The sequence below is a fragment of the Erpetoichthys calabaricus genome, chromosome 17 (genome assembly GCF_900747795.2).
Source record: "Erpetoichthys calabaricus chromosome 17, fErpCal1.3, whole genome shotgun sequence".
NCBI lineage: Eukaryota > Metazoa > Chordata > Cladistia > Polypteriformes > Polypteridae > Erpetoichthys > Erpetoichthys calabaricus.
The window spans coordinates 78,242,776-78,251,176 of record NC_041410.2 but is presented as its reverse complement, the minus strand read 5'-3'; the positions used below and the strand labels follow the sequence as shown (position 1 = coordinate 78,251,176).

Here is an 8,401-nt window from a genome sequence, read left to right as displayed (position 1 = left end):
ATTTACCTTTTTAATTAAAGGCAAGCTTTTAAGCCTGAGAAATCACCCCATAAATGCACATGTTTAATTGCAAGATGCTGTTAATATGTATGCTTACACAGTATTAAAAGACACTCAAAAATTAACGTCATTTACCTTCATTCCCGCGTTTGACTCGTGCTGTAAATCTCTTCCTTGTTTTTAGTTCACATGATTACGTAGGAGGGGATGATGACCACGATATGTGACTCCCGCCTCCTCCATTAGAGTATATGGACAAAAAAACAGGTTCCAGTTATGACCATTACGCGTAGAATTTCAAAATGAAACCTGCCTAACTTTTGTAAGTAAGCTGTAAGGAATGAGCCTGCCAAATTTCCAGCCTTCTACCTACACGGGAAAGTTGGAGAATTAGTGATGAGTGAGTCAGTCAGTCTGTCAGTGAGTCAGTCAGTGAGGGCTTTGCCTTTTATAGTATAGATTAAAACGTATTGGCCTACAAAAATTTGCTGTTAAAATCACAAATTTATGTTATGCTTGGAGCTGGACACATCATTTTTCTTTCCTGTGGCTTTTTAAGTAAAATTAGGATATTGCTCAATAAGAAAAGATATTTATTTATATTTCCATTAAGTGAAAGTATAGTGGGGCGGCATTGGTGGCACAGTGGTAGCGCTGCTGCCTCACAGTTAGGAGACCTGGGTTCGCTTCCCAGGTCCTCCTGCATGGAGTTTGCATGTTCTCCACATGTCTGCGTGGGTTTCCTCCAGGCGCTCCCGGTTTCTCCCACAGTCCAAAGACATGCAGGTCAGGTGGATTGGCGATTCTAAATTGGCCCTAGTGTGTGCTTGGTGTGTGGGTGTGTTTGTGTGTGTCCTGCGGTGGGTTGGCACCCTGCCCGGGATTGGTTCCTGCCTTGTGCCCTGTGTTTGCTGGGATTGGCTCCAGTAGACCCCCGTGACCCTGTGTTCGGATTCAGCGGGTTGGAAAATGGATGGATGGATGGAAAGTATAGTGGAAAGAAAACGATTCAAAGTAAGGTGGAGACACAAGGCCAGAGCTTTAGGAAGGTGCTGTAATACAACTAAGACAGAAGTGGGGACTTCTGAGAGACCTCTTGTTGGGTGAAAGCCAGCGTGGTTTGCGTATACAGCTTCTCTATCACAATGGCTTTGTCACTCATGCACGTCAGAGGATCTCCTCACGGCACTCAATCGAGGTATTACTAAGCTGCCGGGATGAGAGGGATTGTTGTCACTAACATTCTTTTCTCCTTCTCTACCCTCTATCTACAGCACCTAGAAACCACTAGTGAGGCACTAGCCCGACCCTTTTGGTTCTCCAGCTGCCTAGAAGGAGGCGTCTTAATGACCCCCCGAACGAGGCTCCCAAACAAACAGACCCTGAACTTGTGGCTTAAAGCAGAGTCTTGTTGTTTATTTGAAAGCTAGGGCAAGACACCCTAAATGCCACAAGGCTTTTTTGTTTTTTTAATTAATTTTTTTATTATATTAAAATGGAAGAAGACCTGGTTGGCACATCAGACCTTTTATTTTCAGAACCTGTCATTCCTGCACCTAGCACAGTTTTACTAATACAGTGGATTCAGAAAGAATTCAGACCTCCCTCACTTCTGCAGACTTTATTGTGTTGTTGTTCTAATTTCAAACGAATACATTTGCCATTTTCCCCCATCAATCTACACTCAATAAACCCATAAGAACAAAGTGAAAACAGTGAAAGTTTTGTTTTTTTTAGCATTTTATTAATTTTATTAAAATCAAATAACCATTCCATACAAGAAAGTCAGGTTTAACAAAACTAGGTTCAAAATAATCAACCACCACCCATGAGAAAAGAGAAGCTAGGCCAGCAGAGTAAAACCTTTAAACTAGTAAAAATAAGTAAATAGATAAAATTAATAATTTAATAAAAATAAATAGAATTAAAAAGAGGGGGAGAGAACTCTGCTTCCTTAATTTAAATGCTTATTCTACTATGTTATTGATTAGATCCTGCCAGGTTGTTGAAAAAATTTCCTGCACAGATCCTGTAAGTGAGAATTTAATTTTTTCAGTTTCAATAGTTTATAACAACAGTCACCACACTGACTTAAAGAGGAGAGTTAGGATTCTTCCAGTTGAGAAAGACAAGTCTACGTGGCGAATAGTGTAGTAAAGGCAATCACAGTTTGTTTGTCCTTCTCCACTTTAAGCCCACCTGGGAGTCCAACAAACACAGCTGTTAATGGATTAGGAGGGATTGTGACACCAAGGATGTCTGAAAGGCATTTAAAGATTTTTTTCCCAGAATGTTATTTAATTTGGTGCAGGCCCCAAAACATGCTGACCCAGTGAGGCCGGAGATTGAATGCTATGTTCGTTGGTTGGATCATTGCACTGGAAACATCTTTAGGACAATTGTAAATGAGGAACTCAAGCGCATATGGAGCCTCGATGTGAATTCTCTGCATTGCACCCTTCCACTACCTTTTTTGGGATGTTGAGCGAGAGATCCCTTTTCCCACTGTACTCTCAGATTATTTGAAGGGAGGGACTGTAAAATGTTTTTATTTAAGTTCGGAGATGATATTCTGAGTCCTGCAAGAACTGATTCAATATTTTTCCAGAATAGAGGAAGGTGGGAAGTTGAGGGAAAACTGGGCAGGTTTTAGCTTTAACAAAATTTCTAATTTGAAGGTAATGAAAGAAATGTGTTGCTGGAAAATTTGGAATGTAATTGCTCTGTAAGATGCAAAGACATTGTTTATGTACAGACTGTCTAAGTGTATTTAATCCCGCTCAAAGTTTTCCAGACATCTAAAAACTGCCGTACATTTGATGAGGGTGGAAAAGGTGGTTCTCGTGCAGAGGTGCACCAGATAAAAAGCTTCTCTATCTTAAAATACTTCCTACATTGGAGATGATTTTATTCTTATTGGGGTACAAGCAAGGAACTAAAAAGAAGTACTGCAGGAGTTTTTATTTCTATTGTGGACCGAGCCTGTATCTGTCATCTCTCTTTGTGTCCCATGTCCCATTTTTTATAGTTTGTATATTTGCCACCCAGTAATAAAATAGAAAGTTAGGCAGAAACCATGCCACACCTTCTGCCTTAGGTCTTTATAGGGTCACCCTTTGAATACATGGATGGTTTGAATTCCAAACAAATGAGGTTATGGTTGAATCTAATTTCTTAAAAAATGATTTATTGATGTATATTGGAATGTTTTGAAATAGAAAAAGAAGTATTACATCTTGACAATAGTAATTCTTAAAGTTTTGCAAATGTATTAAAACCAAAAACTGAAATCTTTTACTCACGTTAGTTTTCAGACACTTATTTCAGTACTTTGTAGAAGCCCCTTTGGTAACAAATTACAGCTTCGAGTCTTCTTGGGTAAGTCTCCTACACGGGTTGCATACCTGGATTTGGGCAGTTTATCCCTCACTCTTCCTGACAGGTCCTCTCAAGCTCATTAGACTGAATAGGAAGTGTCTGTAAACTGCCATTTTCAGGTCTCTCCACATAGATTGTATTAAATTTAAGTCTGGGCTTAAGATGTATCTGGGTACTTAGCTGTTAGCTATTAGTTAAGCAAACAACCTTGAGGGACTGAATGGTTACTTTTAGTTTATTAAATTTCTCATCTTCTTATATTTTTGGCTGGACCACTCAAAGATAATCAGAGACTTGTCCAAAAGCCACTCCAGCATTGTCTTGTCTACTGAAAGGTGAACCGCCCTCCCAGTCTGAGGTTACATACACTCTGGAGCAGGTTTTCGTCAAGGACCTCTCTGTATTTTGTGGCATTCATCTTTTTCTCAATTCTGACCAGGCTCCCTGCCCCTGGAACTGAGAAGCACCCCAATAGCATGATATTGCCATCACCATACTTCACCATAGGAATGGTCTTAGGTAGGTGATTAGTAATGCTTGGTCTTCAGCACTCATAGTGCTTGGAGTTCTGCCCCAAAGAGTTAAATATTTGTTATCAGAGAAGGGAATTTGTATTAATCCATCCAACCATTTTCCAACCTGCTGAATCCGAACACAGGGTCACGGGGGTCTGCTGGAGCCAATCCCAGCAAACACAGGGCACGAGGCAGGGAACCAATCCCGGGCAGGGGTGCCAACCCACCGCAGGACACACACAAACACACCCACACACCAAGCACACACTAGGGCCAATCTAGAATCGCCAATCCACCTAACCTGCATGTCTTTGGACTGTGGGAGGAAACCAGAGCGCCTGGAGGAAACCCACGCAGACACAGGGAGAAACATGCAAACTCTACACAGGGAGGACCCGGGAAGCGAACCCAGGTCCCCCAGATCTCCCAACTGCAAGGCAGCAGCGCTACCCACTGCGCCACCGTGCCACCCGAATCATGCCTTTAACTTAAGAGTGGCTTTTGTCTGATTAATGGAGTGCTGCTGAGATGGTTGTCCTTCCAACAAGTTCTCTCATCTCAGCAGAGGACTACTGAAGATCTGCTAAAGTGACCAATGGATTCTGAGTCACTTTGCCGACCAAAAGCCTTTCTTGCTCAGTTACTCAGTGTAGCTGAATGTCCAGCTCTAGAAAGAGTTCTGGTGGTTCCAGACTTTTTTCATTTCACAATTATTGAGGTCACTGTGCTCATGGGAACACTCAACACTTTAGAAATGATTTTATACGTTTATTCTGATGTATGCCTCACAACAATTTTATTGTTGGTTTTTGTTCTGACAATACACAGGTGTGTGCCTTCTCTAAACAATAAGCAATCAATCCAGTTTACCACAGATGGACTCCAATCAAGTTCTAGACACATCTCAAGGAGAATTAAAACAAACAGGAAGCACATGAGCACCAATCTGGAGTGCCAACGGTTAAAGGTCTGGTCACTCATACGAATGAAAGATTTCAGTCTTTGATTTTTAACACATGTGCAAACATTTCTGAAACACAGGTTTCACTTTGTACAGATTATTGAGTAGTTAGAAACCCACAAAGGAAGAAAATGAGTCACATATCTTAAAATAGTTTTTTATTCCTAAGCTTTCAACGCTTACCCGGAGTCATCATCAGAGGTAAATGATTAGACATACAGGAATTAAAGGTAATATACAATGAATGAGGAGGGGGGAATAATAAGTTGGGCTTGGTCATAAGGTCTCTTTTATTATTTAGGTGTCCTTCTTCTTCCAGCCCTGCATATGCTGGGTTCACGTCCAAATATCTGTTAATGGCGTTTTGATTGATAGCCATGATTCAGCCAGCTCTCTGGCATTTTTAGTATTCAGCCCTGAATTTTACATGCACCGTGTCCCAGTTAAACGTGTGTCATATGTATGTGCATATATCAGAGACTGAGGGTCCTTCCTTCTGACAGTATTGCAATGTTCTTATACTGTATATGTGTTGTGTAGGTTGTTGGGTGTAGATTGATAGGAAAAAATGGCAAATTTGTCCATTTAAAATAAAATTTACAAAACATGAAAGTGTGTGGAAAGTAAATGTGTCTGAATACTTTTAGAGATGATATAAGAATTTAGTGTCATATACACAGTAAACAGTCAGCCGCACTATACAGTGAAAAAGCTACTCTGCATGTTCTTCCAGCCACCAGTATACGCAGAATTTAACACAAGACAATACAATTAATGTACCAATAGTTAACAGGTAAGAAAAATAAATTTCCACAATAAATACAGCAGTGCATATCTATAGTATGCAAATACTATGAGTATTGAATAAACACATAAATCAGACACTGGAATCAAAAGATATAATCACAAATAAAAACATGTAATGCAGATATCATAATTCAAAAGGTGAATAACTAGCTGGACCTGTGTACCAACAAGTCAGATATTGTGAGATACTGTATTAAAATTATTAGATCAGTGTGACTCAGTGACACTTCACAGGGAAAGCATTGATAAAATCCTTATCCTGCTAGGAATCACAGTGACTTTCAAATATTAGTACACTTGTGACCACTGATTTTCAAAATTCATCTTAAAGGCAACACATTTGACTTCCATGTAGAAGTCTTGTTATACTCTGGCAATGATAAAGAAGAGTCTAGCTTAATTTATGTTCTATCATTAATCTAACGTGCAACATTACATAATTGATTAGTTTCAGGTATAAACAACTATAACAGTATTATCTTAGCATACAACAACCTCAAGCTGTATTGCAGTGTATGTAACTACTTAATATACCAAGCCAGACTCCAAAAATGATGTCTTCCCCGTGCAACTGCATATCCATTTATTTGACTCACAGAACAGGCCTTATTGCCGGCTTCTCTTTAAACAAAGACTGTATCTTGCACTGAAATTTACGTATGAAATGATCTGCTTTATCACACATTTCAAAATGCATAGCAGATGTGTCATTGGGACATCATCCATGTGGCCCATTGTACCTAGAATAACAGGTAATGGCACAGCAAGTCTGTAAGTTCCACACTATGTCATGCAATATAGTTCATTCAAAACTGTTGCTTGTCGATATTTTTTTGCTGTGTTTTAGTTTTGAAAGAAAAGTAATAATAATAATAATAATAGGCTTTGTGGTACTTCACATCTTCAGGAGACTGGAACTCACTCCAGTGCCATGGCTGAGCATATGCCGTTTGCAAGTTCTCATTATGTCTGCACTGATTTTATTCTTGTTTTGCTCCCAAATCTCAAAAATTTATATGTTACGTTCATGGCTGATTCTGCACTGGTTACATCTATGAGTGCCCCCTTTAGATGGACTAATGCCCTAGTGGGTCCTTAGTGGGTTTTGGCCTGATGCTGCTTGGATAGGCTTTGACACTCTTGGTTCATTGCTAGGCCTACTCACACCCTCTCTCACTTTTACATTCACACAGGACCAATTCAGAATTGCTGTTTAACCAAATCTGCATATCTGTGGAGTATGTGGAGTAACACTCATGCACACTCCACGGTGACACTGACCAGTCATTGAATTCAAATCTAGCATCCACTGTGCAATCCACGTTACAATGTGAGAAGTCAGATTTTTCGTGATTTATCAGAAATCCTCAGTATAATATTGTTAGGTGCCTGACTGATTTGTGTTCACTTTTTGTTTCTGCAGAGACAAACATCGTTTACTCCGGGATTCGTCTACCTCAAGACCCAGTATCTATGGTCCCAGGTCAGAATTTAACTCTGGAAGTGAACTTTGAACCTGACAGCAGGGTTTCTAGGCACAGCATTTCTTGGCTGTTGTACAGAGAGAAGAGCCAATCCCTGAAAATTGTGCAATATATATGGATTCAAGATTTGATTCATGTGTACTCATCTTTTGTCAGCCGCGTTAATTTCAGCAGAGACACTGGATCTCTGACACTTTTCAACTTCAGCGAAACAGATGTAGGGACATATGGAGCCATAGTTACCTTTGAGGATGGGACCGAAAGTGGAGCTAATGCTACAGTTGGAATTGACAGTGAGTGACTGATTAATCTGATATTGCTGGGCAGTTCTCCCTTTAGCATTACTAGGTACACTAAATTAAGAGTGGAGTCAAAACAACATAACAACACAAAAACAACTAAACAAATAAAGGAAATTTAAATGCAGCTGTTCATGGACCAATCTAACAGACTTTTTATGCTTAAACATATAAATAGTGTTTAAAGTGCTATTTATTTAATTTGGAAGTAGGGAGTTAAAATTAGGTTTACAAATGTGAAATTTAGAGACTGGCCTACTCTTTTCCTTTGTTCCTCACATTTAGATTTTTTTTATAATCTTAGTGACATCATGGAGAACTACAGTAATGGATAAGGACATGAAAACCCTGGTGTCTAACTACAAACCAGAAGGTACGTAAATAATTTAGAAGGCACTCCTTGTATTTGCATTTGGTTGCTGTGTATTGTAACTTTCTTTATTTACTTGCAGTACAGTGAACTTAAGCAGAAACAACAACAAAAAAAATAATAAAAAACAGTAGCATCTTATACTTTGCCATGGTGAAAGATTGCCAAAATAAGATGTAGTACAAAAAATAGATATTACAAGGGCATGATCCAGCAAAATGTCCAGAAAGGACTCATATAAACAATGAAAGGATACTCTCATCTGTCACCCAAGCTTCTTAGGGTAATATGGTCGGTGGAAGTGGGATGTGTAAGTATTAGGGTGCCAGCTTTAGGCTACTTGTCATTTATGGATGCAGCTACATTTAAGGTATTGGGTTGTAAAGAAGAGAACTGGAAGATTCATTCCAGTATTAACCCAGCATTATGTGTATTATTCATGTTTTCTAAATAGATATACCTGTTCTACTGAGTTTATAAGAATTACTTATGAACACTCATTCAGTTTGTTTTTCTCTGGAACATCCTTATTCACCGTTATGAGAAACCCCCACATATGATATACCATTCTACTTGTATTGAAAAAT

The 8,401-nt window shown here is 39.3% G+C and overlaps 1 long non-coding RNA gene across 2 annotated transcripts in view; it reads left to right on the top strand.

Annotated features, from left to right (window-relative positions):
- LOC114668023 (uncharacterized) overlaps positions 1-7,839 on the top strand; it is a 29,325-nt gene extending 21,486 nt beyond the window's left edge. For both annotated transcript variants that reach the window (XR_007933822.1, XR_007933821.1), the window contains exons 4-5: positions 7,085-7,438; positions 7,749-7,839. This is a non-coding gene — a long non-coding RNA (uncharacterized LOC114668023). The remainder of the gene's footprint in view (positions 1-7,084; positions 7,439-7,748) is intronic.
- Positions 7,840-8,401: the final 562 nt, after the last annotated feature.